Consider the following 25,299-nt stretch of genomic DNA (forward strand, 5'->3'; position numbering starts at 1 on the left):
TAAGCAATATCACGCCGTGGAGTTATCATGCTGACAAACTTTATAGACTTTACGGACTAAAGAAGACTTGTCTGGAGTAACTCATAGGTTACCTCGTAGCCACACTGCAGGACTTCGTCCCTATATGGCTGTTTCTGCTAGAATGATGATCACTGTTTCCCCGTTCCCTAAAACTGTGGCTCCAACACCCACACGCACAGAGAGCATACCTTTAGGGTAATTTATGCCAGCTTGAATGAATTGCAGAAAGTAACGTTTATGAATACCGATTTTTGCTTTCTAATGATGGGGCGAATAGAGAGCTGTCCAGCCTCACGGAAGACATACTAGCCATTCTATAGTGATTCCCAATCTCGACCGCAACTTTCAATCATTATATTTTACCTAACCTATTAACAATATCGACATTATTTCATGAATGTTTAAATGAAAACAAGTGTAACAACTTTCATACAAGTAGTTCATCATCGTCGAACAAGCTGAAATAAATTTAAAATGTTAAGCGTCGCCGTCCCGACAAGGGGACACACAATTTATATCAATATTGTTGATGTAAATCTAAATCCATCACCACAAACTAGGGCTGGGCGATATGACCAAAAAAATTATCGATAAAATGTTTTCCATATCAGTCGATATCGATAATTATCATGATAAATAACAAATCTTTACTCCTGTCAAATTTAAAGGCAGATTTTTGCTCCTGAATGAAAATTGTAAAAACCAGACAGTTAATAATGGTTTTAAACTACTTTTTATTCAGAACATGACAAATACAAAAACTAAAATCTTGTTTTAATGCATCTGTATTAAATGTAAATCTATTTGTTATGAAATCAACACATTTCTGACACAAAAGCAGCAGACTACTGTCCCTTTAAGACCCAAGACAGACTGCTTTAAGTTTCAATATACTGAGTAACAGCTGTTTGTGTTCACTTAAACAAGAAAGAAAACTTAGTTCAGTGATCACGCGTGTGTTATACATATACGAGCTATACACGCTGATAAATGGATGTCAAGACTGTCACGTTGCTGTGGGAGCGCACATACGCAAACACTATATTCACTGCAGTGGTGGATCTGCTGCTTTTCCTCAGTTTCCTGAATTTGTGAATGTCCTGTAAATATACTTTTAAAGCTGGGCGGACGTGTGCGTGCGCAAGGCGGACGCTGAATGAAAGTAAAGTATACTGCACGCACCTGTGTCTGCTGTGTTTGACGAACCCTGTTTGCGCGTCCAACATTACACACAAGAAAATGTTTCCGCGCATTTGGATTCCGTGATTCCGTCCGCGTTATCCGCATCGCGAAAATCATAGGTCTCTACTAATAAATGAATAACTTGCCTCATCTTCCACTCCTTCAAGTCTGACTGTCACTGTGATTGTAAACCAAGAGCGCGTGCCGCATCCGGAAGTGCTCGCGCAACATTACGCACAGTGCTTAAACATTATCGATCACTTATCGAACTGTCCTTATCGTTTTATCGAAAAAGTTTATATCGGTAAAATTATCGTTATCGAATTATCGCCCAGCCCTACCACAAACTATATATCGTTGTACAATAGACATTTCAACAGTGTTTTATAAAATACATTATGGAGGGAGAGTAATTGATTCATTTATATCCTGCTAAATGTCACTGTCCTGCCAGCAGGACACCTACGTTTACTTCAGTTTTTTGCATGTGAATTCTTATCTAATGACAAACTGGATATCGAAAATGTAAGTTTCACATAGGCCTAGCTAATGTTTGCATGAGCAAGTCAATGATACAATGATAATTAAATTAAAAAATAAACCCATGAAAAGTTTGTATATACTGATATCTAAATACTGTTGTAATGTAATCTGGACAATCAATGCTTTTCATACCCAAATAAAGAAGATCCACATTTCAGAGGCTTTTATCAATTAACTTTATTTATCTAGCCCATTCAAAGAATACAGATGTTTGATGGTTAGCAGATACATACAAGGCAACTTATAGAATACAAAGTACTTCTAACAAAGTAAGAAGCAAATTAACACAAATTAAATACATTTAAAAAGATGAGTAAAAAGAGTTATACATTTTAAAGCCATAATCAGAATTTTCCCATAGACCTCCTAAACCTTAACTATTGTGCATAGTGGCATGACAGTAGCAACTTTTTCTGTTGTTTTGCTTAATCGCACAGTGGATGTGTTCAACACACATCTGCCAGCATTGCGCTCAACGGGGAGAAATGATGCTGGGCATGAACTGTCTGTTCCCCGCAAACTCCAAATTTCTACTCGCTTTCCATAAAATGTCGGTCTGGATGGGGATGAAGCCAGGAGACTTGTGCAATTACATGTTTAAATCCTTTACCATCTGACCGAACAACAATGAACCTCTGAATAATAGCTGGACGTGATTCTGCTAGAGGGTCAAGGATGGGTTCCTCAAAACTGTTGGTGTTTCCACACCACTTCGCAAATACACATGCTGATCTTTCTGCTCTGGATCCATCTATGGAATACGTTACATTAAGATATTTTACCCGTTTGCATGTCTTGGCAAAACAGTCAACCTCAGATATGCAATTTTCAAAGTACATCTGCTGATACATGGTCAACAATGCATTTCTGTCATCCTCATCTAAGATAGTCTGCTGAAACGGAGACAAAGGTTCCACTGTTCTGTCTTCCAACAGAAGTCGTTCAGCTGACACAAAAACATTATGGTGCACATAAAGCATATCAGCAGTGCCATGACATGACAAAGTCCCAGCCATTTCACCTAAGATACCAGCAAATTCAGCACCATATTTGCATGTCCATGGCATACGAAGCTGCTGACTCTGCTGAAACGGTCTCATTATCTGAACTTCAATTGTCCTGTTGTTGTTATTAAACTTCCCCAGTATTCCATTAAAACGCTCAAATGAAAAGCACCAAAATGAATAAACTGGTCCGTAGTCTAACATGCACTCCTTCAAATGGAGATGTAAATGCACGCTGGGGGTGCAGTGCAATTGGCCAAAAAGTTCAACAAATTTTGAGAGAAACGTCTGAAGGTATTCATCCGCAACTTCCAGGCTATTGATGGAAATTACTCTAGAACAGAGGATGATACAAGCCTGCACAAAGTCAAACCACATGTCATAGTGTCTGTTGTTAACAAGCCCCTTGAGACAAAACAGGGAGTAAATAGTTGTCCAGTTTTTCCACTGATCTGCTGGAAAACCTGTAAAGCCTGAAGAAATTCGTAAGGGAATTCTTACAACATCATGAGGTACTTTGATGTTTTCCACCCTAGCTTGAAGTTCAACAAGCTTATTTGTTGTTAAAATTCCTAATTCTGTCCATAGTCGGAATACATGTCTTGCTGTACGAAGGAGAAGGTTGTGCATTGGATCTATGACAACAAATCTGATGGCATCATAGTAGCTCAGACGTTAAATTGTCACACACATTGATACTTGAGCATACAAAGTCACAGACAAAGTACAATCTATGAATGAATCAGCAAGTTAAACAGCTAATTAAATGTATGTCTATAAAAGATCAACATTTTACAATTTTATACTAAAAAGCATATTTTGAAATGTTTCTTACCTCTGTATGCTCCATGGCCAACAAAGCCTCCACATTTTCGGGTTGCTGGGATATCTGATGCCAGACACAGCAGGGCTGCACTGTAAACCTGATATCCTATAAAAGAGCTGTCTTCCAAAATTATGCCACTCCAGAGTTCTTTGAGCCCATCAACAAGTGGGTCCAAGAATGCATTTATGTTTAGTGATGGCTCTTTTGGGCAAGGTATTAGTCCTACAAGAATCATATTTTCTTCTTTAAAATGGTCTTCCCGAGGCAAATTCAAAATAACCAAGTAGATGGCTCCAACTGAATATGGTGCATTTTTGAAAGGTTGAAACCAGTCCACATTAAGCATCATTGACAGATTATTTGGGGCTGCTAAAAATGGTTCTCCATTAACACACTGGAAATCTCTCCATACTTGTCCATCATACACATTTCCTAACACACCATCAGGTATTTTCCACAGTCGCCATTCGTCACATTTTTCTGAAAATCCAGGTCTTTTAACAAGATCTTCCAAAGACTGCCTAATACTGTTCTAACAGTAAGGTCGTATCGGATAGACAAACTCCTTTCCACTGGAAAATTTTACCTTTTTTAGCAACGCAGAACCAAACTTCCTCCTTTGTGCCGAGTTTTTCTGTGGGTGTTTGGAGAATGGGATATAACTACAAGATTTACACACCTTCGTACCATCCTTTTTCACTTCATAGGTTTCAGATTGCATGTATATTACCATACATTTTGGACAAATCACATATTGTAAAAAATTATCACGGACAATACCTGCCCATTTCCTTAATGAGAATAAAGTCTTTGGAACATTACTTGCAAAGGCAGTGAGAACATTTCCAACTATCCACATGAACTGCCTTATGCACAAAAGAAGTGTTGTGATGGCATTGTCAGAAATCTTGAAACTTGCTTGCCATGACAAGATTACCATAGCCAAAAGTTTCATCAGCAAAAGACTGGTCACTTCCATGTTAACTTCCACTTCCACTTGCGTAATCAGATTTGCTTCACTGCGCTCCTCTGCAAGAAGTTCAACGTCATCCTCTTCAGCCACATACTCATCCTCTTCAGCCACATACTTAGGGTGGCCATTCGTGCTAGTTCTGCCGGACACGTCCCGAACATGTTTTCGGGTTCGTTCTCCGGAAGTCTCGTTGCTCGACCGCATACGTCATCACATTTCAGTTAAAATACATTAAAAAATTAAGATTTTTTTCTTTTAAGACATACAATCATTGTAGTTTCATTCTTACCTTGAAATGTAACGGTTGCTTTTCTGAAATTAAACTCGAATATTAAACCTTGATGATGTATGCGGTCGACCAACGCGACTTCTTGAGAACGAACACGAAAACATGTTCGGGACGTTTACGGAGGAACTGGCACGAATGGCCACCCTACACATACTCATGCATATATAAATTGCACATTAACAACTCGTACTAGAACAACCACATTTACATTATATCTACATTAACTCCTCTTAGTAGAGCCCTGCACGGGCTTAAATCTCCAGCCCTAACCCGGCCCTGACCCGACGTGTTCAAGCCCTACCCGACCCCAGCCCGACAATGCCTGCAATTTTTTCAGCCCGAACCCGACCTGACCCGAGACCAATATCAATTACTTTTAAGCTCTCTCTCTGACGCGCGCGCTCTTTGATGCGCGCTCTCTCTCTCGGACGCGTTCTCAAACATAATAAGAGGTGAAGTATAGCTTTAGCCTACAGAAATGCTTATTGCTTTAATGTAGGGAGTTATAATAGCTCATTGTTCACAGTTCATATTTATGATCTTATAGTCCATTTGAAAATTTTTGTACGAACTGACTGTATTCTTCAGAAAGCACTAAATAACTTCCCTTCCCTTACCTGTCGCTGTTCAGTGTGCAATTAATAAATAAAAATTAGTATGACGTTAATTTTTAAAAGTGTGCGAGGTCCGTGCACGTCCTCCGCTAACACAGAAATGGCAAAAAGCGCAATCGGCTAAACGAGCATTAAATATTAATATGACGTTGATTTTTTGTTTTATTAATTTATAGTCACAAAACTTATCAACAAAACATCAATTAAAATTAAGAGACAAATTATATGAAACAAAATTTATTTTAAAGTAGCAAGAAAAACTTAAATTAAACTCGGAAATAATGTCTGACCCATTACAATTCTACCTTCAAATTGACCTTTACGCCCTATATGGCGTTTAAAATTACGGTCTCTCTTTCGTATTAAGCTAACTAAATTTAAACAAAACATAAACAACATTACAACAATATTCAAACCCAAATACTCAAACATAAATATAAAACAGACATTCTCTATAAGGATACATAAAACAATCTGATGTAGCGTTTATAATAACTGGTTGGTAGATGTTTACTATTTTTGGCAAAACCTCCGTTGCAAACCTCCATTTACCTGAATAAAAATTATTTTTACTTTGAAAATGATGCGCTGTCACATTAACATGAGCTGTTCATTTACATAAGAAGCCATCTACGTTCATTTACACTGCAGCGCAACGTCTGAGTTCTCAAACTAAAACAGGGTCTGCAGCTTTTGCGAACGAATCCGTTTATGAGGGATGAAAGCGGTGGTGTGTAAATGAAAGGCATAAACGTAGCAAAAGTAACGTTTTAAAGGACAAACGCATTAACATAGCCTCAGATGCGCGCTGTCTCTGCTACACATGCAAACACACACACACAATGAGGAGAGACGCTAAAATAAGCCCGAGCCCGGTCTGTAAAAAAAAAAAACGGCCCGAGCCCGGCTGTTGAACTCCGAGTGCGCAGTTTTATCATAACTCGTGTGAAAACAAACAAACGTTACACCATCTCATCACTTCAGCATCCACTGCTTTATTTTCTCACATGGCAGAAGAACATGCCTGGACTTGGTTACAGCGTAAACACGTAGCGGCGTAATGACGTAACAACATGATGTCATCACGCATAAGCGCAATACAATGACAAGAGTGCAATACTTTAACACCCCCACTCGCTCTTGGCTCATTGTGTTATTTAGAAAAACAATAAACAAAAGAAAAACAAGTCTTCACTTTAGCACAAATAATGTAAACATACATTTTCACATTTTTATGTACCAAACATATCTTGAACAAAACTCTTTAGTTTTTGTCTTGTAGGTGGCTTTGTCATAATGTCAGCAACCATTTTCTCTGTGGGTGAGAATGTCTCATCATAGTCAGTCCCTTGTTTCTGACTGTAGCCTTTTGCGACAAACCTTGCTTTGTATTTTTCAGATCCATCAATGTTTCTCTTAATTGTGTAAACCCATCTGCCTCCAACAGGTTGTTTTCCTGGTGGCAACTGTGTAAGTGTGAAGGTTTTGTTCTCCTCCAGCGATCGCATTTCTTTGTCCATTGCATCCTTCCAATGCTTTGATTTTGTTGATGTTATGGCGTCCTGGTAGGTTATTGGCATATCACATACAGCTCTATAACAAAAGTCTATGCATGTTTGCAGTTTGTCCTCCGCATTTTCAACCTCGAAATCCTGCAAATGAGCTGGTCTCCTCCTCATCCTTGGTGGGTTCCTTCTACTTACAGTCTCAGATGGTTTACCTGGCTGTGGAGGTTCAGTCTGTTCAGGCAAAGTCTCTGAAAAAATACTCTGAATGCCTTGATTTGGATTTTCTTCACTTTCATCAACATTTTTCTCTCTGCCAGTGATCTTAGGAGTTATATCCACACATTCCGTGTAAGATTCAGATGTTTGTGTTTCCCTTTCATTGGTTGTCGTAGTTGTGAACTTCACTAACCTGTGTTTTTGGACCTTTTCTGTGTTGGGGTAGTACACCAGGTAAGCCGGGCTGTTTTTATCATAGCCGATGAAAACGCCTTGTTCACATCTGGAGTCCAATTTGCCTTTCTCTTGTTTGTAAGCGAAACATGTTGATCCAAATTTCTGCATTTTGGAAACATCTGGCTTTTTGCCAACGAACAGCTCGTATGGGGTTTTCTTTGTACGTCTATTGTAGCACCTGTTTCTCACATAGGCTGATGTTTGCATGGCGTAGTTCCACAAGTTATCTGGTAACTCACTTTCTATCAGTAAGCATCTGCTCATGTCGTAGAGGGTTCTCCAACCTCTCTCCGCTGTGCCATTCTGGTGAGGTGAATAAGGTGCAGACGTCTCATGTCGGATCTTATTCTTTGTTAACAGGGCTTGAAAATCTCGACTCGTAAACTCAGTGCCATTGTCTGAACGAATACACTTGACTTCTCCATAGGGTGCTATGTCTGCTATAAACTTTTCTGTAGCTTGTAGCGTGTCAGCTTTAGACTTCAGAAAGTACACTAAAATAGTACCCGAGTAGTCATCTGTAAAGGACTGTGCATATTTGTGTCCTTCTTTGCTCTGTATTGGCATAGGTCCGGCCAAGTCAGTGTGGATCAGTTCTAAGGGTTTCTTTGCCTTTCTGTCTGGCTCCCTGTTTCTTGTCTGAGTGAATTTTCCCTGTGTACACACTTCACATAACTGATTTGGTCTGGTTATGTTTCCTTTTATATCCATGCCTTTAACTACACCTTGTAACTTTTGTATATCTTCGTAGTTACAATGTCCAAAAATTTCATGCCAGGTTTGTAAATCGTGACAAACTTTACATTGGTCAACATTCTCTTCAATAGTTGGCAAATAGTACAAGTTTCCACTTTCATGAATCTCAAACCTGCTGCCGTCTTTAGTTACCATGTGACTGTTCCCTCTCTTGAAGGTGATTGTTGCTCCTCCGTTTATTGCTCTCGCTACTGAGAAGATGTCATTTGGGTACGAAGGCATGTATAGAGCGTCCCTCAGTTGTGCTCTGTGGTGTCGTCCAGTGCTGTCAAGGAAATAAACAACTGCTGTTCCTCTTTGTTGTGCCATTCCACTGCACTTTGTCCCGTCGGCTAGTTCTACTGAATGAGTCTCAGATTGAAAAGAGCTGTCAAAACTTTTGAACTTTTTGATGTCATTTACAATATGAGATGTCGCTCCAGCATCTACCATTATACCTTTCTTCTTTACGTTGTCTTGCTGTCTTCCATATTCTGAGTGTTCAGCTTTGAAGACATGGTATTGGTCACTGTCTTGTTCATCTGCAACCTTTCTAGCACCATCTTTCTCTCCCTTTTTCTTGCATAGGAATTCTGCATGTGTACTATTTTTGCAATGATTACACCACACTCTTTTGTAGCATTTTCTTGCTTTATGTCCTTTCAATCCGCATTTATAACATGTCACATTGACATCTTCATCTTTTCTGTCTTCAGTGTGTGACTTGAAAGGGCCTCGTGATTCTCTCGTGTGTGCTTTCATCACATTATCTGTGGCTTCTGTGCCTTTCATTTTCTCCGCCTCCTCGTAAATCCGTAATCTTCTTTTAAAGTCAATAAACGTAACGTCGTCTTCATTTTGCGTTATGTGTATTGCTAGCGGTTTAAAGGAGTCTGGTAATCCACGGAGAATCATAGCTATGGTTAGCCCGTCGCTCATGGTTTCTCCTGCATCTCTCAGGGCAGTGATGAGGTTCTCTGCTCTTATTAAGTAATCGGTAACACTCTCGTTGTCCGTCATGCGTAGCGGAGTTAACGATGTGTACATATTTATTATGCGTGGCTTACTTTTTCCTGAATAATGCTCTTTCAGTATTTTTAGGGCTTTCCGGCCATCATCAGCAGCTTCATGTCTTATCAGTGATAGGCTTTTGTCATCTATCAGTCTTATTAACTCCGCATAGCAATCAGCATTTTTTCGTATATCTTCGGCTAGCTGTTCTGCGTTAGCACCAGCGGGCTCATGCAAAATAGTCTGTTTTAACTTTAGAGTATGTAAATAGCCAAGGAATCTTGTTTCCCAAAGGTCATATTTATCTTCGCATCCGTCAAACAAAAGCTGCGGTGCTAGACCTCCGGTCATCCTGGTTGCCATTTTGTAAACTCTTTACTTTTACCAATGTGCTTTCTTCGTTAAGCTTAATAACGCGTAATACGTCGCGTAACAGACTTACTCAAGATGTTCGCTTGTTTTCTTCTCCTGGGCCCATAACCTGTTGAACTCCGAGTGCGCAGTTTTATCATAACTCGTGTGAAAACAAACAAACGTTACACCATCTCATCACTTCAGCATCCACTGCTTTATTTTCTCACATGGCAGAAGAACATGCCTGGACTTGGTTACAGCGTAAACACGTAGCGGCGTAATGACGTAACAACATGATGTCATCACGCATAAGCGCAATACAATGACAAGAGTGCAATACTTTAACACCGGCCCAATTGGGCTTAGCCTGTCGGGCCCCGTCGGGCTTGCAGGGCTCTACCTCTTAGCACTTTAAATGACAGCTCATGCTCAACTTAAGAGCTATTAGCTATATGTGCTAATCTGTAGTATGTATTAATAGACTTATTAGCTATATGTGCTAATATGTGCTAATCTGTAGTATGTATTAATAGAGATATTAGCTATTTGTGCTAATATGTGCTAATCTGTAGTATGTATTAAAAGAGCTATTAGCTATGTGTTAATCTGTAGTAATGTGTGACAGGTCCACACACACACACTGTTTGCAGCTACTTAACTATTTGACATATAAAGAAAATTGTTGCAAAGGAAAAGAGTTGTACATAATTGCTTAAGTATAGTGAAACTGAAAAGTTATGCACAAAATACATATATATTTCATAAAATATGTTGTAAATGTCCGATAAGATAAAATAAATCAATGGTCTTAAACCTCTAACAAAGCTACTTTTTTAATTTTAGCTTGATTTGACATAAAATTAGGTTTCTGTAAGCTTATATTCTTATCATGACACATGATATGGCCACTCATGTTTGCCCCATGCAATCCTAATGATAAAGTGGAGTAGGAAAAGCTACATAAACAAATTATTTATTTATATGTGGCTATTACCCAGTGTATGCATCTACAAAACTGTTACACATGACACAAAATACAAATGTAAACCTTAATCATGGATAAAATTCCAAAAACCTATTAACATAGTGGATACCTTCACAAATATTCATATTATATCATGTTGTTACAAACATAAATGTATTGGTTCTGATAAACACGAAGGAAGATACTTTTAGTAATGTTTGTAACCAAACCGTTCATGAGCACCATTCACTTCCATAGTAGGAAAAAAAGAATACTATGGAAGTTAATGGGGCTCATGAACTGTTTGTTTACAAGCATTGCTCAAAATATCTTCCTTTTGTAGTCGGTCATCAGAACAAAGAAATTTATACAGGTTTGTAACAAAATACAAGTGAATAAATGAGGAAAGCATTTTCATTTTGGTTGAGCTATTCCTTTCAAAGTTTGTCAACAATACACGCCAGGCCCACACACGTCGACGGCCGATCAGTCAGCTTAACATCATCTATTTCTGACATTCAGAGTTATTATACCACTCTTTTTTTACTTGTTTAAATGTAGTTGCATGCTTACCTGCAAGGAATGTGCAATGCTCTGTCGACATGTTCTGTCTACCCCCCTTGTTTTTATGTATTGTATGTATGGACAGGTTGATGGCTGTAATTTCGTTGTACTTGTACAATGACAAATAAAGCTTCATTCATTCATTCATTCAAGGTGTGTGGTTCTTTATCAGAATCACTGGTATCAACGAACAGATGGATGCTTCCGTCGTCATCAGCTATATAACATAAGAATACATACAATATATATATGTACATACAGGGTGTGATTTGTGAAAAAAACAGAGGGGGGGATGTTTTCATAGGCGTCGATTTCGGCGACGGTGGGTACCCACCATATTTCGTCATGAGTCATTTTGTACCCACCACTAGTTTTAACTTTTTTGACTCTTTTCAGTGTTTATGAAGAGCAATATGAGAGAGAAATTTGGTAATCATTGTCCGACCTAACAAAAATCCATTATAATAATATTATTATTATTTTTATATATTTCTAATTAAAATATTTCTACTATTCAGAAATGCGCTCTCCGCTCACGAGCTCTGATCGGAACAAACCCGAACCTCACTGTCTGCTGAACTTGCGCAGAAACAACAAAATATAACCAGCTTTTTAAAATGGTTTTAAAACTAAACATTTAGACTAGGGGCGGGCGATATGACCAAAATCTTCTATCACGATAGGATTAATTTTATATCATGATAACGATATGTATCACGGTATAGTTTTTTATGTTTTAATAAGGTTTAAATCTTTAATACCATAGAAATGTTCATAATTCTCACAAAAAACATATACAAGCATAGAAAGAAGATAAAAACAAACAAAACTCAAGCTCTCTGAAGATACACAGTCAATAAGAATGATAATAAATAATTATGCATGTATGTATAGGCCTATATATATTTTTATTTAAGGTAGAAAAAAGATTTAATCAGGAGCAGTGAGAGATTTTTTTCTCAATGCTGTTTGATTAACACGAGTGACAGACAGGAGCAAAATTAGGTAACTTCCCCTTTAAGACCAAAGTCCGGATCCAATACACTGTTACACATGCGCTTTCTCTTTTAGCTGTTTACTTTCTCTTAAAGGTGCCATTTGTAATAATTGAGGTAAAAGATTTTTAAAAATTAGTTACACGCATCAAAAGAATGAGAAGAAATAAGGGCAAAGATGTCATTAAAAAAATGACAAGGTATAGGGCTGCAGAAATATCAATCTGAATTAGCATGCTAAATTACTAGCTACAGCCCGACTGGTGTTGTAATACCAGTTTCGACCATGGGAGGCGGTATGCAGGCCACGCACATAACCGCCAGCCAAACTGCAATACACGAATAAGTGAGAGTATAGCCCTCTACTACTACCGCTGCGTCTGAAAACTAAGGCAGCTGACTTGTTGATTTAAGATTTATGAATGCAGCTCAGAGAAATGCAATTCGGACAGCCATGGATTCGGACATGCCTTGATGCCTTCCTGCCTTGCAATAGGGGTTTCGGACGTATTTCAGTTCAGGGAAGAGAGCGGAAGAATGGCTAAAGCAAGAGACATTTACCACTACCACAAACATTTGCTGCAGGGAACAACGCGCTCGGAATCACAAATAAAATATGATAAATAAAGTAACCGAACCAGAGTAAATACTGGCACTGCTTTTCATCGCTGCCCAGGTAGCCAAAACAGTTTGGCCCAATAATGGCCCAAATCCGGCAGGCCAGAAAAAAAAACACGGCCCAGTTCCGGCTGCCAGAAAAGGGCCAACTCTGGGATGAATGACGCCCCAGAATCGGCCCAAGTACACTGGCCCATGTCCGGGTGCCTAAAGTGAGCCGGCACTGCCAGCACAGTGCCAGAATCCCGCCAGCTTACACTCAGCCAAAACTGGCCAATGTCCGGGTGCTTAAAGTCAGCCGACACTGCCAGCAAAGTGCCAGAATCATGCCAGGTTAAACTGTACACTCAGACGAAACTAGCCAAAAAAAAAATTTTAAGTGTTTTTTCCACAAAACAATACTTTATAACCTTAGCCCTTAAGATGGCATGTACTTATCCCTTCTTAAAAAAACTTTTTATATTTAGTTAAAAAAAGTTAAACTGCACATTAGAAGTTCTATCCTCAATGTTTGTGATGCTTTTAATGTGTTAAGTGTCACACTTTACTGTAGGTGTTTAAAAAAGAAAGAAAAATATACAGTATGTTTACATGTTTATTTGAAACATAACATTACAGTAATAAAACATTAATAAACATCTGGACACTCCTCAAGTGTACCCTAAAAGAAGGAAAGACTGAGAGAAAAGAGATAAGAGGGGGAACAGAAAATGACTCATGGTTACTTCATCAGATAGACTGAAGGCATTAATGTTAAATTGGGTAAATGTTAAAGGAATAGTTCACCCTAAAATAAAAATTCTGTCATCATTTACTCATCCTCATGTTGTTTTAAAGGTAGGGTAACAGATTTGATCCTGAAAGATTTTTAGTCATGCTGGTTAAGAGGCTGTTTACACTTGGTATTAAGATGCGTGTTCACGTGCGCTCACCTCCTGTCTGTAAACAGCAAGAAAAGCAAACTTTTCTGCTGAATTGACAACCTGTACAGGAGCCACAAAACGAAAGGCATCTTTTATAACAACAACAGCAAAAACTGCCTGGATCAGCAAGAGCAAAAACCCAAATTAACATCTGTAACTTTACTGCTTTAGCACGAGATGCAAACAGCTGCAGGAGGCAAAGGGTCTGAAAGGGTCCCTTTAGGGTTGTTTATTTTGGTAAGGTAGGTACGCGATATGTTTGTATTGAGATGGATTCAGATATTCTACTTTGATGAAACATTGTGTTGCTTATGAAATTTGTGTTCGTTTACGGATTAGCATAACGATATAGTTACTACGTCTACACAACCGAACGTGTGCTTAAACTAATTCTGATATAAACCAGTTGTTTATGTTGGTTATTTTGGAAGTGTTATTCACTTTGTACTGCAAAGTTTTCTCACTGGTGAATGAGACATGAAATGTGACCGTCTGATCTGTGCATGTTCATGTGTTTTGAAAGAGGCGTGACTTTGGATGGCGATTTGACTTAAGGGTGGGATCGTGATTTCATTACTAGGCGGCTACCGTTAGCATTTTTCAAAATGTGTTACCCTACCTTTAAACCTGTATGAATTTTTTCTGATGAACACAAAAGAAGATATTTAGAGTAATGATGGTAAACACACAGCAGATTGTAACCATTGACTTCCATAGAAGGAATAAAAAAATATGATGGAATTTAATGGGTACCGTCACCTGTGTGCTAACCATCATTTATCAAAATATTTTCTTCATCATATATCACAAAACTTTCAAAATACTTTTTCCTACTATGGAAGTCGATGGTTACAATGTGCTGTGTTTTTACCATCATTACGCAAAACATCTTAATTTGTGTTCATCAGAAAAAATCATGCAGATTTAGAACAACATGAGGATGAGTAAATGATGAAAGAATATCTATTGAACTATCCCTTTAACAACAATTGAAATACCTTGAATTTGCTTGTTTTCAGGCCCGCTCTCTTATTCTTTTTGCATCTCTGTCAGATGCAAGCTGCAGAAGTTTTTACGAACTTTTCTACTTCACCATCTGGTGCACGAACAGTAGTTGAATTTCTTCTGACAGATTCTTGAAAAGAAACAAAATTATTTAATTAGGTAAATGCAAGCATGTTAGTTTAACCCTGGAGAACCCAAGAACCCTTCTCTTAGAATCAATTAACATTGGCCACATTTGACCTGTGGGTTCTCCAGGGTTAAATGTTACCTACAAGCTATTCTGCTTCAAAAACAATGACAGGTACTTTAGAGTGGAAGACTTATAGCTTCATAGATTAACATTGTAATGGCTTTATATACAGTGGCAAGAAAAAGTATGTGAATTTCACAGTTTTCTGAACAAATTTGTCATAAAATGCGATCTAAACTTTATCTAAGTCAAGGGCATTGATAAACATAATGGGGCGGTTTCCCGGACCAGGATTAGCTTAATCCAGAACTAGGCCTTAGTTTAATTAGGAAATATAATTAGTTTTAACAAACATGCCTTACTAAAAACATTTTGAGGTAAAACAAAGGGCACTGATGTATTTTAAGATATGTAAGTGCAAGTTGTTTTCAGTTTGGAGAGCTCTTAAAACTGTTTAAGTCTAGGACTAGTCTAATCCCTGTCCGGGAAACCGCCCCAATGTGTCTAAAAATAATTACACAAAAACATTCTGATCTTTCATGTCTTTATTGAGAACTACCAAAAAACATCTTAGTGCTTGTGAAAAAAATGTGAACCCTTAATTGAATGACCTCAAAAAAGCCAATTGGAGTCAGGTTTTAGCACAGCTATGGCCCTATTGTTTTTTCCCCAGATTCAGTTTTTCTCAAATTCCGTGTTTTTCGTTTTTTTCTGGATTCTGGTTAAATTAAATTTCAGTAATCAAAAAAGCACATCTTATCAACTGAAAACATAACAGAAAATTAGCAGATCCACCACTGCAGTGAATATACTGTACTGTATGAGTGTGCGACTGTGCGTTTCCACAAGGTGACGTGCCTGTTTACCAGCATGTATAGCTCGTATATGGTTCTCAGACACGAGGGCTCACTAAGGGGTGTTTTCACACCTGGTTCGTTTGAGCCCTCCAAACGCTCTCAGAGCAGTTCAGGGTGTATATGTGAACAAACCAAGTGATCTCAGACCCCCCTAAAAGGACCCAGAAGTGAACCGAACTCAGACCACGTCAGGAGGTGGTCTGAGTACGGTTCGCTTTTGGGTTCTTTAGGGGTTCGATTTCTTTTTGATATGTGAAATCAATGAGGTCCCGGTCCGCTTTGCGTGTCGTTTGGACATCGTATCAAAATCAACTGCTGCACAGAAAGCTGGTATCTGAGTTCTTATGAAGTTGTGATGTGAACAAGAAAAGGTCTGAGATCACTTCAGTTCTGAAGGGGACCAAAAAAAGAACTGGGTCCTCTTTTGAGTCCACTATATTGTGAACACCAAAAGGACTGAGGTCACATTCAGCTAGTTCCTTTTCTGGTTCACTTTAAGTGAACTGGGTTTGGTTCTTTTAAAATGAACTATATGTGAAAACACCCTAAGTTTTCTTTCTTGTTTAAGTGAACATAAACAGCTGTATGTTTATTAGTATATTGAAGCAGTGCCGTCTTAAAGCTGTCTTGGGTGTTCAAAGCTGTCTTGAGTGTTCAATGTTCATTATACAAAAAAAATGAAAACCCCTCACTACTATTAACTGAATAAATTTCGCAGCTGCACATTTAATCCATACAGTGAGGACTGTGCAGTGTTTTATTTGTATTTATTGCTAAGGTTCATGTTAAAATCATGTTGACAGACAATTTCATAACTAATATATTTACATTTAATACAGATGCCTGAAAAGTAAAACAAGATGAGTATAGTATTATGATTAAGAGGAAATATTAAAAATATGGTTGCTTTTCAGTAGCATTGTTGTAGTGACAGCCAAAATACATTGGCCTATATGTAATACACATGAGTAGTACAAAGTCCATTTCCTACTTTGCAAACTCGACACAACAGCAAAAAAACTAAACAAAAATGAGTGGAAGTGGCAACGAATATCCAAAGATGATAAATTGTGGACAAAAAGGTAGCACGAATTCCTTTATATGGAAGTGGTTTGGCTAGCTAAAAAACTGACGAGGCGCAGATTAAAATATAAATTAACCCTCTTATTTTTGTGGCCTCAGTCATTGTTGGCATACTGTTTTAAAGCTGGGAGCATTAACAACTTACATCGAAATATATATCATTATCGTTCAATATGGATTTTTGCCATATTGCCCAGACTTAGGCCGATGTATTTTGGCTGTCACTACAACAATGCTACTGACAAACAACCAAATCTTTTGTTGTTTTTTTATCATAACACTATACTCATCTTGTTTTACTTTTCAGGCATCTGTATTAAATGTAAAAATATTAGTTATTAGAATCTATGATTTAACATTAGCAATAAATACACACAAAACACTGCACAGTCCTCACTGTATGAATTAAATGTGCAGCTGCAAAAGTTGTTCAGTTAAGAAAAGTGAGTGATTTTCATTTTTGGGTGGAAAGAACATTTCTGACACAGAAAGCAGTAGGCTACTGTCACTTTAAGACCCAGAACAGCTTTAATATACTGATACTGACACATCTAGCTGTTTATGTTCACTTAAACAAGAAAGAAAACTTAGTTTAGTGATCACGCATGTGTTGACTGCGCGCTGTGTGCGTGCTTCGCGAGCCCTCATGTCTGAGGAACAGATGTCAAGCGTGCGCGTTGTGGGAACGCTGAGTTGCACACTCATACAGAACAGTATATTCAATGCAGTGGTGGAGCTGCTACTTTTCTTCATTTTTTCTAAATTTGTGAATGTCCTGTAAATAATATATACTTTTTAAAGCGGTACGGATGTGTGCGTGGGCAAGGCGGACATGGAAAGAAAGTATACTGTACCTTTTCTGTCTGTTCTGTTCCAGCCTTTATTGGAACCTGCTAGTGCTCTGAAAAACACATGAAAGATCTGAATTTCTTGTGTAATAATTTTTAGACACATTATGTTATTTATGTATATTCATTCAGAAAACCATTACATTTACTTGCTAATGTATATATACATAAACATACAATACATATATAATATTGATGGCTCTTGCTTCGTTCTGAAACCCTAGATGGCAGTTTTCTTATCCTCGAACAAACTGTCATCACAAGGGCCATGTTTACATGCACAAAATTTTGTCAATCCGACTGAATTTAATCCGATGAAAGGTTACAACAATACAGTTTACATGCACCCTAAACATGTTTAAATGTTTGCACCTCAAAATGTTTGTTTTCATGTACATTTTATATAAACCGAACATCTGTGCAAGCGCACAGCCAGGGTTGGCAGCTTCACATATCAAAACAATCCCTATGGACATTCAAAATTAGCCCAAAAGCATTCCAATGACTTATCACAGCCCAAATACCAATAACTAATGAACAAAATCCTTTCATATCTGACCAGCAGAAAAAACAACTCGCAAAGACAGTTTAAACAGTAGCCCAAATCTGAACGAAAAAAAGAGAGGACTTGGCAATGCCACCCCAAAGCCAAACCAAAGCAAATAAGAGGTAAATATACGACGTGAACTTGAGCACAAATTTTCTGTGCACATGCACAATGTATTTTTGCATCCGACAAAATACTTCGATTCACGCATTTACATGCATACTTTTCTCCTGCTGATCGGATCACAGATTGGACTACACCACCCCTTTCAATACGATTCAAATTTGCATCCAATCTACCTCAATCGTATTGATTAAGGTTTTTACATGACGACTTTTTAATACGATTGAGCCATCAATACGATTACAAACTGATTAATTGGTTGCATGTAAACATAGCTACTAGAAACATAAGTACTAGAATAAGGGCACACCACTAAGGTAAAAAAAACGGTTACATGCTTAATTGTGCCAGTGTTGTATTATCGAGAAAGTTCATTATTATTTTTATACCTTTTTAAGCCTTGCCTATTTAAAATTGTAATATTTGCAAGATGCAGCAAAAGAGAACTCAATTTGGTTTTTAAGGGTTGTTTTGAGATTTTCAATTATATAAAAAAGTAAGTTTTCCTTACTCTTAATCACACTTATCCACAGATAATAGTGTTTCCTCTACCATTATATTTATATTTCAAAATGACTGCAAATGCCAAATCCATCAACTGGAATTGTGATCTAATAAAATATCTTGTTATTATAGTTTACATAACAACGTTTACATATCAAAGTTTAGTTTAGACTACTTAATGTAAAGACTTTTTAAAGACTTGTTATTTGTAATATATATTTGTAGCCCTAAACAAATCCCTATCATACTTCAGGCCCCAATTGACCCCTCAGACAGTCCTGACATTAACAATGCAACAAAACTGATTCCCAAGAAATATCCATGCCCCGTCCAATATTGTACTTTTACTTACATTAATTCTTCAAATGAATTCTGTCCAAACTGATGATCTTGAGAAATCTAAATGTGACAAAAACAATCACAATAAGTTGTTAAGTTGTATAACAGACAGACAGATCATAGATACAAAATGTTGAGTAATAATTACATAATTAAGGTTCACTCATTTTCTACAAAGTATCTTTCAATAGATGAAATCGGTTATAATGTTGTGGAACAGTGAGGTGGAAATATTTTTACTGCAGGTGCACTTTAAGTAAAGAAGTTTAACTACCAGCTGTGTCCTGTAGCTGCAATGCTCTCTATTCTGTGAAATGTAAACGTTTTCTGTACCAGACAAAGTTATCCCTTGGTAAAAAAAATTACCTCAGTCAGCTGTATAATAGCGGAACTGGCTGAGGTGGCTACGAGTGTTTAGCAGAATAGCTTCACGATCCCTCAGTTACTCCCGCCTGCTGCATAGACTGCTGAGGCAAATCCTCAGACCAGTTTTATGAGTTGCGAAATATTATTTGTTTGTTTTGCTAAACGAAATATTACTTTTTAAGTAAGTTCATTAAACTGAGCAGAGTTCATTTCTTATGTCCGAATTCTCCTTGTCAGATAAATTATAAAAAATCGATTTTCTACTCAAATTTATCTAGAAAGACTTCAGTATTTTAATAATAAATTCAAATGCTAATTTACATATTTGTTGAAGTGGGATTGTGGTCATTTAAAAAAATTACGTATACTATATCAGTCACACCACTTTGTCCTTCTTTTAAATGAAGTTTACATATATCTAATATGTGCAGAGCATAAATATTTTATGCATTAAAATTATGTTAAATAACTTCCAAAAAGTCTTACCTCAGAGAAATTGCAGCAGAGTTCATGCAGCAACAACCGTTAAAGCCCGGTAAATGTCGTCACTAGATGTCGCAGCTAGTGCGCATGTCTTGAAACAGCAGCAGTTCTTTTTCCAAAATAAAAGTTCCTTTAACCAGCTTAAATTGTCTAAAAATTGTAATCGATAAATTATAAATAGATCAATCTTTATGATCAGATTAGTTCAAATTCTGGAAAAGGGCTGAAAAATTGTAGTTGTAATAAAGTAAACAAATTGACAAGCTTTACAGCTTATTAAATTTTTTTATAAAATCTCAATTTAGTATTTGACCATTAATTAATCCAATATGTGTTTGTTGAAATATTACATACATAGAAAATATTTCAGTATAAACTTAATAGCCCAGATACTTACATTCAATAGGCTAATGGCACTTTATGCCTCTACAAACCTATTCTTAACATTAAAATATGCTTCTCCCCTTCCCTTATTTTATTAGGGAAAAATTTCTAAGCTTAACTTTTCCTCACACTACTTTTCACTTATTGACATAGGCTACCATTAATCAGGAAAACTAAAAACAATTATCAAAACATTAAATAGAAACAATTATATGCATATCAATTGTTAAATTAATATATTTTTATTAAAACAAACGTGAAATGTGAAAGCCAATATGTGGAAAATATGCCATTTGTCAGCCAAAATCGGACCAAATCCGCATATCCACAGCCTAGCCGAATCTGGCAACTTTTGCTGGGCCAGTGCTGGCTTAATGCTGGTAAGCCGCAGCCAGAACACAGCCGTGTGCGCCGACACTCAGCCGGATCTGGCCCGAATGCACTGGCTACATGGAGACAACTAATGAACATGAAAGAAATGAGGTTCGACTCCGAAATGACAACTTTTCTTTTCGATTGGTAAGTAAGATGCTGTTAGTATTTCGCTAGAAGTTCACTTATAATATGCATTGCCATAACCTATGCTCAGCTTGTACATGAACTACGGCTTTGTGCAGTAAATGTGGCTCCATCTGAAAGCAGCTGATGGCGATTCACTTTTAATCAATAAACCGGCTTCACTGACGAGAAGCGCAATGACTATCGCATGCAAATTTTTGCGCATCCTTAGCTGTTAACGTTTAATAGTTAGCTCTACCCACGGATCCGATCCGGTTTTCACCCGTTATCTACCAAGCTGATGCTAAAATGTAACATTAGCTAAGAAGCTTGAAATGTCTTCGATTATAATGAACACCAAATGGACGCACGAAACGTAGCGGAAAACATTGCAATTTTAATGAGACCGAATGTTTTTTTTGTGACTAATGATAACTTAGTTGCTAATGTAAATCAAACTTGATATATGCTGCTGAATTTGCAGCTGCTAAATTAAAATAGACCAACTCACTTTTCTGGAGGTATACTGCCCCCGTCTGTTTGGCGTGTGGAGTATGAATTGATTTTTTTTTGGGCGGACATGTTAAATGGTCCCTTTAAGACCTTACTGGTCGTGTTTATGATGATGCTTGCAAAGACGGGAATTTTGACGCATATGTGTATTTAAGGCCAATAAAGCGGGAAAAATGCTCACGAGCTTAATAAGCAGAGGTCGCGCGACTTGCGCGCTCCTCACAGACAGAAAGAGCAGCGGTTGCGCGACTTGTCCGCTCCTGACACACAGAAAGAACGCACGCATACAGATCTGTTGTCTGTGTTTCAATGGCTTAAAATAACTTGTTTTAAAACTGCAGTGCTTAAATACGTGTACAAACGTTACGTTTTCGCGACCACACGCACAGGAGCGTGACGTGGGCACGTAACCTCGATAGAAACGATAGTCCAAAATCTCTACCGGTTGACAAATTTCTACCGGTTAATTTTGTCTACCGGTTTATCGCCCACCCCTAATTTAGACTATTTTAGCACAAATTATGAGCTTATTGACGATTTTTTATAATTCTTGACATAATGCGTCTCTGTCCACAGCACATTTCAAAACATTTTAATTCATAAAAATAAATCATGAGAACATGAACTCATCACTGCATTTGCAGGAATTGTAAAATCTTTTTTCTTATTAACTCATGAAGCAGCCTAACGCAATAGTTTTACTCTAATAGCTTATCTTTCCCCACACATATGAACTGTAATCATGCACAACGAAAAAACACGCAAGAATTAAATCTTGAATGGCAAAACTATATGGCACAACATAGTGTCAACTTAAACATAAATATGAACAATGTATTAATTGCCAGAGGTGGAAGTAACGAATTACAACTACTCACGTTACTGTAATTAAGTAGTTTTTTCGTGTACTTGTACTTTTATGAGTAAATTTTTAAGTCTGTAATTTTCCTTGTACTTAAGTACAAATTAAGGTAAGTAATGTACTTCGCTACTTTGAAAATCACATTCGTTACTAAGTACTTGTAGAATTTGAATTAAATTAATATTCAAATCTTTGACAGCATTTGGATATCCAATAGAAATAATTGATCGTGGGCGGGCCAATAAAAACCCATGTAAAAAGCCCGGTCTCTGGAGAGCTATTCAATCGTAACGTTGTATTTAGTGTTTTAATGTCAAAGAACTTTGGCGTATGGACGCTGAATTAATTAAAAATTCCGAAGAAATACCGGATGATGAGTGCCCATGGCCGCACCTGGGAGTTGTTCACAAACAGAGGAAGGAAAGGAGACAGCGTACAAATATAATGCAAACTTTGTTTGCCATCTGCAGTGATTTCGGCTTACAATACTTCAGCCTCTAATCTCAAAAAGCACATCATGGTAAGAAGACTTATAACCATATTTATGTGATCGTTTTCGTTTTTAATGTTGGGTAGACCTCACGATAATTTGACTGAAAACATCACTTGAAACATGAGCTTCAGTTACCTAGGTGACGAGCACACAGACCATAAAAAAAGATTTAGCATTGTAAAATGGCGCTCAAAGTTAAATTTCATGTCATTGTCAACATTGTTTTATTCATATTGAATCAGTGAATTTTCTAATAAGACTCTTTTATCAAATTCGTCTGTTGCCGCGTCCCACTGGCGTAGCAGTGTAACTGCACTGACAGCCTGTCTAAATTAACGTTACACATCTGTCAGTGCTAAATGCTGATCACTTTTGAAATATTAGTAGGGTACTTTTTCAAAGCTTTCTTGTCCATTAATATTTTTTAACTCTTTTGCCCGCCATTGACGAGTTATCTTGTCAATTAAGAAAAAAACATTTGCATAAAAACCGTGTTTCTGAGGAATTTATGTTAATGTGCAATACCGCGATTGTCCACTAGATAGCGGACTTACCCAATTTATGGATAAACTGAAGCCAAAACGTTATTTACTAATTTTATGTTTGATATTCGTTCTGAATCTAATCTCTAACTAAATTCCTTCACAAAAATGCAATTGTTTCAGCTTTTTGCTAAAAAAAAGTGTATTTGTAAAGAAAAATACCAATATTTAAGAGTTTATAAGCAAGGAAAAAAATAGGATGAAATGGGTTTTCACTTTTTTTATTGTTTGTTTGAAAGTAGAGGGTCTGTTCTTTCATTTGATATATTTGTATGTTTATTTATTTTTAGAAGAAAATTTTCCTGGAAGGCATTTTGTAAAACTTTTGTGAAAATCATAAAAAAATGCTGCCGGGCAACTTTTCGAAAAATGGCTGGCGGGGAATGAGTTAATGTAAAAAATCTGTTTTTAAATAAAATAACCCAACAAGCTTATTTATGTTGCATCATAATTCATTAATAATAATAACATTAGACCATTTTAATAACTTGATAAAAAATTATATGAAGAAACAATATTAAATAATATAGTTGCTGTTAAAATCATTTAACATTCTTTAAACAGACAAAATTCCTGTACTATGTGTTTATTTGTATAAAACACAAATCACCTGTTTTTAATCCATTCATATTTTTGATTTCATTCAATGGATTTAATGTTTATTCAATAAATATCACCGGCTAAAAAGTAATTTGTACTTGAGTAGTTTTTAAGAGGGGTACTTTGTACTTTTACTTAAGTACATTTTTAACACCAGTACTTTTACTTGTAATTGAGTATTATTTTAGCAACTACTTGTACTTGTACTTGAGTACAAATTTTCAGTACTCTTTCCACCTCTGTTAATTGCAAAGTTAAACCATTACAGTAGAAACAGTTTTACTGCTGCTTTTAAAGTAATAACATTAACTTTACACCGCGATGCTGAGTTACAGTGAAATGATAGAAAAGACAGATGCATTAGGTTTTAGTCAATTAGCCTCATTTGTGCAAACTGGACGCGCCCGCGCCTCGCTAAACGCCTCATCTGCATTTATCATGTGTAACTTCGGCCATTCTCAGTGGTGTGACTGGGACACTAACTCTGCTTGTCATCATAAACAGAAAATCAGATTGTTATGTTTATTCCCGCTTTATTAATATGCGGCTTTCCATCGTTTCGACACAAAGCTCCATAATCATCTCGCAAGTGTTGATAGGCTATTACTCGTGAGGTGTAACCGGGTCTGTAACCAATCAGATAGTGCTGTGGGCGGGACATTGAGCAAGTCTGCAGAGTGGTGAATACAGAGAGGCTGCGCGGCAGCTGTATCAGAGCCAGCCAAAGTAGCGCATTTTAAAACAAAATTGACTTTAATCAAACCACGGATCCGTGATAAGTTTTGTGATCCGTCTCGCCACTAGTGTAGTAGCACTGATCACTTTGAGGGGGGGATAAATTTATCCCCACCGGGGGGTAAAAATAATTAAGCAGAGGCAGGGATACATTGACCAGAAAGGGGGAAATCCCACGCATCCCCCCCGGCAAATTGCACCCTGTGTAGTGTACATATCCATATACATACATAAGCACACATATACATATACACATGTACATATACACACACAGACAAATACACACACATACATATACTGCACATATGGAAACGAGTAAGGAGAGATTAAACGGGTTCTGCCGGTGGTTGTTGGTCAGGCATCAGCTGGGCATCACGTTGAAGGAAGGCTAGTAAATCAGGGATGGTCCGACCTTCACTTTCACCGGAACTGGGTCTGTTTGTCTCTGTGTCCTCGGAACGAGGACGAGACAGGGAGAGAGAAACAAAATCCTATTAGCGTAGGGGCCGTTCACATGTAAAGCAGGTGTCACACAGTGATTTGGTTTAAATCAGCTCGGTTCCAGAGAGGTTAACTATTGCTGCTTAAGTGTATTACCTATAGTTGAGGATTTTAGCAAATTTGTTGGCCCAGGGCGAGTCTATGTATGGGGCCTCCCAACTGATCTTTAGAACGGAAAAAGAAACTCGTTCGACTAAGGCCAGTGGCCCTAGCCTGGTGCAACCAGACTCTTGTACATTCATTTCATTT

At 37.4% G+C, this 25,299-nt stretch overlaps 1 long non-coding RNA gene across 3 annotated transcripts; it reads right to left on the reverse strand.

The window, feature by feature from the left end:
- Positions 1-13,255: 13,255 nt before the first annotated feature.
- On the reverse strand, positions 13,256-19,984 carry LOC135785277 (uncharacterized). 3 transcript variants are annotated; one of them, XR_010546539.2, is made up of 5 exons: positions 19,926-19,984; positions 19,087-19,133; positions 17,567-17,613; positions 14,576-14,712; positions 13,256-13,331 (listed from the first exon to the last, which is right to left on the reverse strand). It is a non-coding gene; the product is annotated as an uncharacterized lncRNA (long non-coding RNA). The 3 variants fall into 3 exon arrangements; XR_010546540.2 differs by lacking the exon at positions 19,926-19,984 and adding an exon at positions 19,440-19,562; XR_010546538.2 differs by lacking the exon at positions 19,926-19,984 and having other exon boundaries at positions 19,087-19,264.
- Positions 19,985-25,299: the final 5,315 nt, after the last annotated feature.

The sequence above is a fragment of the Paramisgurnus dabryanus genome, chromosome 19 (assembly GCF_030506205.2).
Source record: "Paramisgurnus dabryanus chromosome 19, PD_genome_1.1, whole genome shotgun sequence".
Classification (NCBI taxonomy): domain Eukaryota; kingdom Metazoa; phylum Chordata; class Actinopteri; order Cypriniformes; family Cobitidae; genus Paramisgurnus; species Paramisgurnus dabryanus.